Here is an 11002-nt window from a genome sequence, read left to right on the forward strand (position 1 = left end):
TAAATTAACATATTGTATGTATAAATAAACTAACATGTCAACTAATGCTAAAAACAAAAATGTAATAAAAAAGTAAAGTTTTGTAATATTAAAATAATAAAATTTTACAACCTAAGAATTATTACATGTTTCTTATTTTGAAATTTCACCTTTTTTATTTTATAATTTTCTAAAGTATCAAGGTTAATAACCTATGTTCTTAAAACATATTCAATTTATTTATTTTACATTAAATATATATTATATAACAAAAAATATTATTTACATTTATCAAATTTTCATGTGTTTAAAAATTGTATGTGATATTAAATTATTATATTTACACCATCAATCATTTTTATGATCAAATTAAGTCAATGGATCAAACTTTAAAAAATTTAAAACAACAGAAATTATGTAAGTGAATATTTAAAAACTTATAGCTTTTATGATTTTATAATAAACAGTAGGGACTTAAGTGTTAATAATCAATTGAACACTTTAGCCATTGATCCATATCCATTAGCTGAGTTGAAAAAAGACAAAAAGTGGGGTACCGTGCAACTGTTGCACTGTAGACGAAATAATAATCATTAAGTACAAAGCAGAACAAGTTTAAAATAAAAAAAAAAAAGTCATCAAATTTTCAAAATACAACTATTCTTACTTAAATAAAGGTGAAGAGTATAGTATTTACTATTTAGAATCCAAATTTCAATTTTTTTTTCAACATGCGAGATTCTTTTATGTACATAAATATTTTTATAAAGGGCAAAAGCTATTCTCATCCTTAGAGTTTCATACAATAGCTCATTTCATCCTTATTTTTTAAACAATAGCCCAAAATATCATTTCGTTAACTCACCGTTAGTTAGTTAAATGTCGTTTGTTAGTAATTCATTAAGGGTAAAAAAAGATTTTTCATTAAATCTTTTTCCATTAAAGCTGTGATTTCTATTCATTAAGGGTAAGAAATTGAGATTAAAGCATACATATTGTTATAGAAATCATAGTAATGTTAAACAGCAACCGAATCTATGCACAGGTAATAATGCCCTCTTTTCTTTTAAATTTGCAATGTGTTCGAAGTCGCATCCAAAATACCAAACATTGTACCGTGCAGAAAATATTCATACTGTTGATACTAAGGTCGAACCTGAATTGCAATCCAAACCGAAAATTTACAACCAAATTTTCAATATGAACCAATCCAAAAATTTAAATCCCAAAATTTCAGTTCGGTTCGGGCTTGAGCTTCAATTGAAATGGGTTGAATTCCCCAACTCGAATATTTTGGAACCCAAACTACGTCACTCGGCTCGCGCGCAACCTCGCCCCGTTATGTTATGGAAGAATTTAAACCAAACAACCGGAACCGAAACCTGATTTGCCCATCCTAAATTAGAATGCCTATGTGGTGAGATTGCAGTACACACAGCCAATATCATTTGTAACATCATAACCACATTTTGTATGACTACCAAGACTCTCTTCTTTCTTGTCAATTGACGAGTTACTCCTATATCTCAACATAACATAAAAAATTAATTACTATATAAAGCTTGAAACCAACAATAGTTCTCATAAAAACAAAAATAACTATACAGTTCAAAATAAAAAGCTTTAGAAAGCAAAATACATAAGGAAAATATCCACTGTCCACTCGTTTTTTCCAACTTTTTCAAAAATACACAATTTCTTTTTTTTTTTACTAGAATCCACCTAAAGTTACATTTTGTTTCACTTTTCCACTTCCATTTGGAATCCATTAAGAAAACTAACGGAAACTTTAAAAAATGACCATTTTACCCCCAAAATGAAAATTATAATTTCACCCTAAAAATGCCAAAAATAATCAGATTTAATGATGAATATCATTATTGGTACGCTAATGAAGTACAAAAAAATCTTAACTACCAGAGATTATAACTCAATGAATAATAAAACTCTACTTATCTTAAATTCAATTGATGGTTTGCGAAATTGAGCTATTTTTAATACTATTGTTATAATTTAGCATTCTAATTACATACATATTTAAAAAAAAAACCTGCATTTGATGGTTGTGGAATTAATTTCTTTATTGACCGATGGGGAAAATATTTAGATTTAATCTGATTATTTTTGACAATTTTTAGAGTGAAATTGTTATTTTCGTTTTGGGGTTAAAATGGTCATTTTTTTAAATTTCCGTTAGTTTTCTTAACGGATTCCAAACGGAAGTGAAAAAGTTAAACAAAATGTAACTTTAGGTGGATTCCAGCAAAAAAAAAAAAGAATTGTGGATTTTTAAAAAAGTTGGAAAAAACGGGTGGACGGTGGATATTTTCCCAAATACATAATATCTGCAGTAAAATAATATTTCTAGAATCATAAAACAAAAAGCAAATTCCAAGGTAATAATGATAAAATCAATTATATATGTCAAAAATTCATGAAAATTTACAATGCTACTGTGCACAGGTGTGGCATTACTCATAAAAATCCATAAAATCAACACAAGTGAGGAGCATTTCCGATAACTGACTTTTAACCAAAACCAGAAAACTGTCCAACAACAACTAAAACAGAGATCCACAACTTTGAAAATTCACAAAATATTCATTAGGACTAAAAAAATTCATTTCTCTTGTTTTAATGACAGAGAACATACCCGGTAAAGATATACATAAAATTTAGAATTTATAGACTTATGAAACTAATTTTAAAGTATTATTATTTTGGGTATAACAAACCTGTCCAAAATTTCCAAAATCTGCTATTACCCACCTCAAAAATTCATATCTTTGGTTACACTTGTCCAAAAATAAAATTTCCAGTTTTGACAAACAGAGGAGACAACAAGAGATTTTTATTAAAATTAATAAGGCATTTAATGATCACAAAGTAACCCAAACTGACTCCCAATTCAGCTTCTGAAATTATGAAAAACAGTCTTCAGAAACTGCAGCACCAAACATTACTATTTTTTTTTATTTTTTTTAAAAGGTTAAAAATAACGAAATACAATATACAGGAAATAGACATGTAGACATATGGAAATAAAATTTCCTATAATTTATGGAAGCTATTTAGTTTACCAAATAAATTGTAGAAGTGAGGACAACTGCGGAAAATTGAAATTTTCCAGGACCAGTATTGCAACTTCGAAAAATCATAACAATTCATGCTTTAAGAATTTTTGAACATGAAACATATCAGCGAAAAGCTCAGGAACTCTATTTTAAAACCATAAGATTAATTTCACATGATTCCAGCTAAATCAAAAGATATTCAGTATAATATCCACACTGCTCACAGCATCTCAGGATTACTAAAAACATATTCTCATCAATTTCAAGAGTTAATCCTGTGCCAATAATTATCAATCAACCAACCAGCAAAACAGAGCATATTCATGGATTAAACAAACGATACCTCAAGAGTTTAGCCTCCCTCATACACAAGCAAAGCCAACCAAAAACAAGGTAAAAAGATCCCAGGCAAACTTCTTCCAAAATCAAAAGAAAACAACACCCTTTTCTTTTAGGATGGGTTGTCTCTACAATGAACAGCCTCAAAGCAATTTCTCGTTACCCACTTCAACTTTTACAATTTACTATTCCAATCCTCACTAATAAATCATTCCCACTAATATTTATTAACACCCAGATGAAATTGAATAAAACCCATATCATACCCAAAATAATAATAATAATAATAAAGAAAAGTACTATAAAAATGCAAAGCCATAACACAAATTACAGAGAGAGAGAGAGAGAGAGAGAGAGAGAGTACCGTAGAAGCTAAAGAGCAAAGCTTTGCAGAGAAAGTTGACCAGTGAAGGACTGTCGAAACGACGATTAGTGGTGTTGCATGCGTAATAATCAATTAAACTAAATTAAATTAAACTAAATTAATCACACAAATGAAACTGAGAAGCAAAACAACATGAAACACAGAGAACTTGAAGCACAAAGAGAGTCGAAACAAAAATTAAGTAAAAAAAAAAAAACCTTTCAATCGGCTGAGACGGAAGTGGGTCAAGAGCAGGTCAACGGCGTGGAGGCGACGAGGACAGGTGGCGCTGGAGATGGGAGCAGAACGACGGCAAACGACTTGTTTTGTGAAGTTCGTTGATGGTTAGGTTTCAAGGGCTTTGCAATTTGATAATAGAAATAGTGTAAGTGGCTTCATTTTAAACGAGGGTAATTCAATAAATATAAAAAAAATGAGAGGGATATAATGGTTAGTTCAGGGAATGATAATCCCTATTCTCAACTCCCTCATGGGAATAAGATTTTCATTTCTTATTCTTAAATTATGTGGGACTCACACATTTTATTTTCATTCACAGCATTTTGCCAAGTAAACATAGGTTTTATTCTCATTCATTCATTTCTATTCCCTATTCCATGAAGTAAACACATTATAAATCCAATTATAGTAGTCAAACTGAATCAAATTATACAGCCAACATATGATTGGGTGCTTAAATTCAAAATTCATTTGTAGTAGCTAAACCCCAAAAAGCAGTAAAACAGAATTCAGGAATTTAAGTGCTGATGCGACAATCAAGCTAGAGCAAAATAAAACCGATAGACATAACAAAGAAACAGCTTGATTCAGCTCCAATGATAGTTACTAGTATTCACTCCTGTTAAAAAATTACAAAACCTAAGCACCTCCAATTATCAACATCTTCATTTTTTTCCTCATTATTATTATTATCATCGTCACTATCATTATTATTATTATTTTTTTAGATAATGCAATATCCAGTTCTCTTCACAAAAAAGTATAACATTTGGTGTCACATTAAACGCTGAGACACTATCTAAACTAGAAACCTATCTAACCCTAAAAAACTCAAATTGAAAGGTCGTTTCTGTCATCAATCCCTCTCTTTTTGGCACTGAATGCATAGAAATCGGAATCAACCTATAAATAACCAAATTCATTGGACTAAAATTAAATTGAATCCATAATCAAACTCAAAAGAGAGAGAGCCTACATTATGAAATTGCTGCGTTTGCTTTGAATTTAGAGAGGAATTATCCATTGGCTTTTGTCACGATTGGATTATTTGAGGTAACGTTTATTTTTTGGATTGGAGTGAGAATCTTGAGAAGTGAGAATCCTAGGATTGAGAGTGTGGAGTAGGAGTGAGAGTATGTTATTTACTTGCACTGGAATGGAAGTATGGAATGGAGATTAGAATTCAATTTATGTGTTTACTTTGTCTTGGATTAGGAGTAAATATTTTCAAATTACAATTTTATCTTTATTGAAAGAATTATAGTTTCTAATTACAAAGTCAATAAAAAATATATTTAATGAATAAAAATTTATTTTATTATATTTGTAAATTTATAATAATTATTAATATTCTTAATTATGAACATCACAATTTTTTTATTAATTTTAATTTTAATTATATAAATTAAAAATTGTTGATAAGGGCAATATAAATGAAATAGTTTTACTATTAACATAGTATGAAATTAATATTTTCTTAGAATAAACTATTTATTAGTATTAATTAAATATAATACTATTATTTTTAAATAAATATAATAATATTATATTTTCAAATAAAGATAGTATATAGTAATATTATTAATTCTCTATTAATATAATAATAATATTATTTTTAAGTAAATTAAACTTAGAATCAAACCCAATTATTATTTAGTTAAATATAATAATATTATTTAAATATTCATTAAATATCATTATAGTAAATTTAATAAAAAGAAGGGTAAATATAAAATGAAACATTATTTTATTTTGTTTAATATAATTATATTAAATTTACTATTTATTAATATAATCTTATTTAGTACAAAATTAATATTTTCTTAGAATAAACTATTTATTATTATTAATTATTAATATTAAATAAATATAGTACTATTATTTTTAAAATAAATATAATAATATTATATTATTAAATAAAGATAGCATATAGTAATATTTATTAATTCTCTATTAATATAATAATATTATTTTTAATTAATTTTAACTTATAATCAATGCAAATTATTATTTAGTTAAATATAATAATATTTATTTTATTTTATTAAATATAAAATATTAAATTAAATTAAAAAAAGGTAGAAAAAGGAGAGGTGGGAGTGGATTCCCACTCCCACCTCTCCCCATGGGAGTCTTACTCCCGCTCGCCACTCCAAAAATGGGTGGGGCCCACGGAGTGGGATTCCCAATCCTTCCCAATTTGTTGAAGTAAACACTGGAGTGAGAGGAATCCACACTTATCACTCCCACTCCAGAAAGTAAACACAGCCTGACTACGTTTGCTCGTTTACTCGTTTGCTTAAACCCTCTTTTAAAACCGTAAAATAAAGCCGCTCTATTATCTTTTAAAATCCCAAAATGAAGACAATATTTTCATTTTTTTTTTTGGGAAAAATTATTAATGAATTGAGTTGAAGGGTTAAAATATATTAAAAAGTAGTATTACATTTAGGCAACATAAAATCAACAATAATAAGAAAACATAATTTTGGGGAAAGATATAAGCTTAATGATAGAGTTTTATAACTATAAGAGATCATTAACAGGTACAAGGCCTATACTAGGTACACTTGATAATCGAGTTGGTATGTGGAGTACCCCATATAAGAAGTAAAGTGGATGAAGAAATTATCTAGAATATTAGTTGCATAAAATATTTTCATCGCCCAAAAGAGAATATTTGATTTGACAGAATCAAATAAAGGGACAACTGGTACTACAAGAAAATAAGCAATAGATGATGGACAATTTATGACAGATTTTGGAAAAAATGACTTATATCATAATATTATGACGGACTTATGATAGAATTTTCAATCTATCATGAATTAATGATGGTTTTATGATAGAATTATTTTCTATCACGAAATTATGATGGTTTTTTGATAGAATTATTATCTATCATGAATTTATGATAGAATCGTGATGGAAATTTGCTCTATCAAGTAAATACGATAGAAAAATAATTTTGACCATGTTTGACCAAAAATTTTGATGTATTACTTTATTTAAAAACAAAATGGTGTGTTTTAATAATTTAAAAAAGGGAAAGCAAAACGCTACCGTTTTGACCACATTTGACTGAGTTTATTGTTTAACTAAAAGCAAAGCACTCCGTTTTACAATATCTGGTACTTGAAAATTAAAAAATAATTAAAAAAAGGCAAAATGCACCCGTTTAGAGTAAGTTTCCCGAAACAAAATTTGTTCCAAGTGTAACACTTTCCCTTCTTCACATCCTTAGTCACAATGAAACCCTCTCAACTTTGGAAACCCTATATCGAACCCTCACTCATGCAGTCCACACTCTGCTGTTCAATAGACATTCTACCAAAATCCTCACTCATTTAATCGAAATTTCCTTAGTCACAATGAAACCCTCTCAACTTTGGAAACCCTATATCGAACCCTCACTCATGCAGTCCACACTCTGCTGTTCAATAGACATTCTACCAAAATCCTCACTCATTTAATCGAAATTTCCTGTTTCTCCGTCGTATGCTGTCATTTCACCATCCTTTTGTCATTGTTTCGCATCGTTCTTTCATCATTTCACCATCACCACAAGCAGTTCAAACGCCTTGCAAGGTAAATACTTTGAGTCTTTTTAAATTCGTTCTTTAAGTTGGGTGCAGAAATTGAATGGGTATACATAAAAATTGAATGAGTTTGCTGTAGAAATTGCATGAAGAAATTATATATGTTGTAATTCGGGTTAAATGGAATATATGTGGGGTAAATTTGGGTAGCATAAATGCAAATGCATGTGGGTTTTGATTTAATTTTTCTTTTTCCTAGGTTGATTACAAGTTATTAAATAATAATTTTTAGGTTATTTGTCCATTTATGGCTTGATTTTGTTTTTTATTGTAAACCTTGAAGATTTGAACTATTTGCCGCTTCTAGATGTAATTTTCTAACAAGTCTTGAAAATAAGTTCTGTAAGAAAATGTTGATACATAATTATGCCTAGTAAGTATTTGACAGAATGCTGAAAGGATCAAACCTGTTGAAAAGTTGATTAAAGAGAGTGACAATGATGTTGAGATAGCTGAAAAGATTAGGGATCTTGGCTTGGCCAAGCAAATGCAATGGAATAATAATAATAATAATAATGAAAATCAAGGATCCAAGGCATGGGAGGAATGTTTAATTTTCTTTTCTTTAGAAACTGATCCTATTTTCAAGCCATATTTGTTCTTAGTTTTCAGCACTATTTATTTATTTGTTTCTTTTTGGTTTTTTTTTTCTTAAGGTAATAATGAGCAAAGGCTATAGAGAATATATATTTTGAGGTTGGCATTTTAGTCTATAATTAATGTTTGTTTGTTCCTTTATTACAGTAAAGTTTGTTGGTTTTGGGATATATGAAAAATAGATTCCAAGAGATGAGGAGACATTTTTTTTCTAATTAGGTGGACTTGAAACTCAAGTATTAAAGGACCAATATTATTGACTTTAGTTATGTAGTTGCATGTAGTTGGGGGAGAAGAGTTTTGGAAATGTAAATTTGGAGTTCAGAATTCTTGTACGAAATGCTTCCCTTAGAGAAAATAGGGAACTCAAAATTGACATAGGATGTGTTTTTATTTATACAAGCTTAACTTGTATTTTAATGTCATTTGTATTTTTGAAGTTCATTTCTGATTTTTTAGATTCTTGAATGTCTAGGTAATCATCATGAATAAACTTACGTTAATATAATTTCCCACTTGTGCTAGATGGTTGACATCACACATGAAGGAGTTTCATGTAAGAATCAACAATCTTCCTTCGAACTTAATTTTGCGTCTTTCGGAATTTAGTTACAAAGTTGTTGTAGCTATTGTTCTTTTGTTCCTCTAAAATGCACCTTTAATGCTGCCAAAATCTCTAAATACTATTTTGTATTCAGATTTGTTATCTTAATTTTCGCGCACGAAAAGCCGGGGGGGGGGGGGGCAATGTTCTTGAGTGCTTGTTCAAGTGTTTAGCAGTATGTTTTTTTGGTTTTGGGATTTACTTTTTCTTTATATATGATGTTGTATAGTCCTCAAGTTTGTGGAATATCCTAAGAGCAATGAAAACAACCACTGGACTAGAAAAATAAAGATAAATTTAAGATCATGAGTCTCAAAGTTAAAGGAGGGATAAACTATGTGCTTAAGTTGGTAGGTCACGTCGGTCCTTTTGCAATAGTTCTACTTTGCTTTGCTTTTATTTGATGTTGATAAAATTATTTTCATAATAATGAAGACCTCTGTTTTAGTACCTATGAATTAGTTGTAAGCTCAAACTTTTTTACCAAATTTTATTCATAAAATTGTAACGGATAGCATATGAATTAAATATGTAAAATGACCCATGCCTGTACTAGTTTTAGATTCTAGAGGAGTGGAATTTAGTCTTTAGGACAGTGCATAAATTCACACGCCTTGATAGTTTATTATATGAGATTTACTGTTGAAATCTTGTTGTTTTATGCTGTTGTTTTTTGCTATCTTTTGCTGCTATTTGTCTCAAATTTGCCTTAGATTTACCTATTGTTAATTGCTTTTTTTGCTGCTCATTGTCTCATGTTTACCTGCCATTCATTGCCATTTTACTTGCTGGTTACTATTATTTATCATCTGTTGTTTATTGTTGTTTTACTTGCTAGTTGTTGCTGTTATTAGATGTTATTTTTTGTAGCTATTTTTTGATGACTTCAATTACTATTTTTCTTAGATTTACTTGTTGTTCAACTTGTTTCATCCTTTTTTTAACTTTCTTTGTTAGGCATATGCTGTTGGTTGAGCTTTTACTCAAAAGCTGAAGGAGACTACACCCTAACAGATATTTAAAGCACCAATCCAAGTAAGATCTGCATAGTCATCAGCAGGATTTCTATGTAAGTTGAAGTAGCTTGTTGATTAGCTCTATAAACATTGCTGAGAAAGATGCTTTCTATGGTCAAGTGCCCGATAAAGCTTGTCTATATCTACTTTTATTGTGTAAACAATTCATGTTTATTGATTATAACATTATGATGTTTGCTTATTCATTTTTTTTTAAAATCATTAGAGAAACATATGAACTTGAAAAACATTTGTAATACTAGGAGTAAACGATTGTTAGAATATGTTTATACCACTCACTCTTAGTGATTCACATTCTTTCCAATTCATGCATGACACCAATGGCTGGAAATGTTTATTGAAGGCATTGTTTTCATTAATGAAACATTTTCAGTAGCATAAAATGATAATAATTTTATTGTTGCTACTTTGGATTGGTGGTCGCTAGATAAGGGAGACAATGGCTATGTTTTTATGTGTATTTGCTAGGCTTTTTGAGTTGTCTTATGGGGCCAATGTTGGTTAAAGTTAGGATGGAAATGGCTTGTATGGCACTTGAATTCATGTGTAGATGTGTATGTTACCTCGTAGTTAAAATGCTTACTATTTTACTATTTTCCTTAGAGCAGGAATATAATGCAGATAGTGATTTGGCATTGTGATAAAGATTGAAAGGATTACCCGCACTAACGAAAGGCCAGCTTCTCTTGTTGTGCTTGAAGGTTACATCACTATATAAAAGAAAGAGCTGAAACGAATGATATTTTACATAAATTAGTTTTTGGTGTAATATGAATACTTGAAGGATTGAGGGAGTCGTAGTTTGTATGGTTAAATGGATTTTGTATTTGGATCATGAAATTTTCATGTAGGTATTATTTATTTTATAATTATCATCATTAGATTTTAAATTTATTTTAGTTCTACAAATTTTATTTTTGAAAATAAATTTGCATGATTTGGGGATTTGGAAAAAATTAAAATGATGATGACGCAATTAAAACAATAATTAAAAAATTTAAATCAATATTATTATTTTTTATAATAATTATTGAAATAATTTAATTTTCCTGTCAAAAAATTTAAAAATTAAAAATTCAAATCAATATTATTATTTTTGATAATGATTTTTGAAATAATTCAATTTTCCCACCAAAAAATTTAAAAATTTGGGTAAAAAATTTAAATAA

General features: G+C 28.7%; 2 long non-coding RNA genes across 2 annotated transcripts; one reads left to right on the plus strand and one right to left on the minus strand.

Moving 5' to 3' along the window:
• Positions 1-1015: 1015 nt before the first annotated feature.
• Positions 1016-4162, minus strand: LOC102630419 (uncharacterized). Its single transcript, XR_372393.3, has 3 exons — positions 3975-4162; positions 3757-3806; positions 1016-1498 (listed from the first exon to the last, which is right to left on the minus strand). It is a non-coding gene; the product is annotated as an uncharacterized LOC102630419 (long non-coding RNA).
• Positions 4163-7188: 3026 nt separating this feature from the next.
• Positions 7189-10727, plus strand: LOC102614181 (uncharacterized). The gene is made up of 3 exons (XR_371316.4): positions 7189-7584; positions 9754-9865; positions 10442-10727. It is a non-coding gene; the product is annotated as an uncharacterized LOC102614181 (long non-coding RNA).
• The last annotated feature ends 275 nt before the right edge of the window (positions 10728-11002 follow it).

Source organism: Citrus sinensis, chromosome 4 (genome assembly GCF_022201045.2).
Source record: "Citrus sinensis cultivar Valencia sweet orange chromosome 4, DVS_A1.0, whole genome shotgun sequence".
Lineage (NCBI taxonomy): Eukaryota > Viridiplantae > Streptophyta > Magnoliopsida > Sapindales > Rutaceae > Citrus > Citrus sinensis.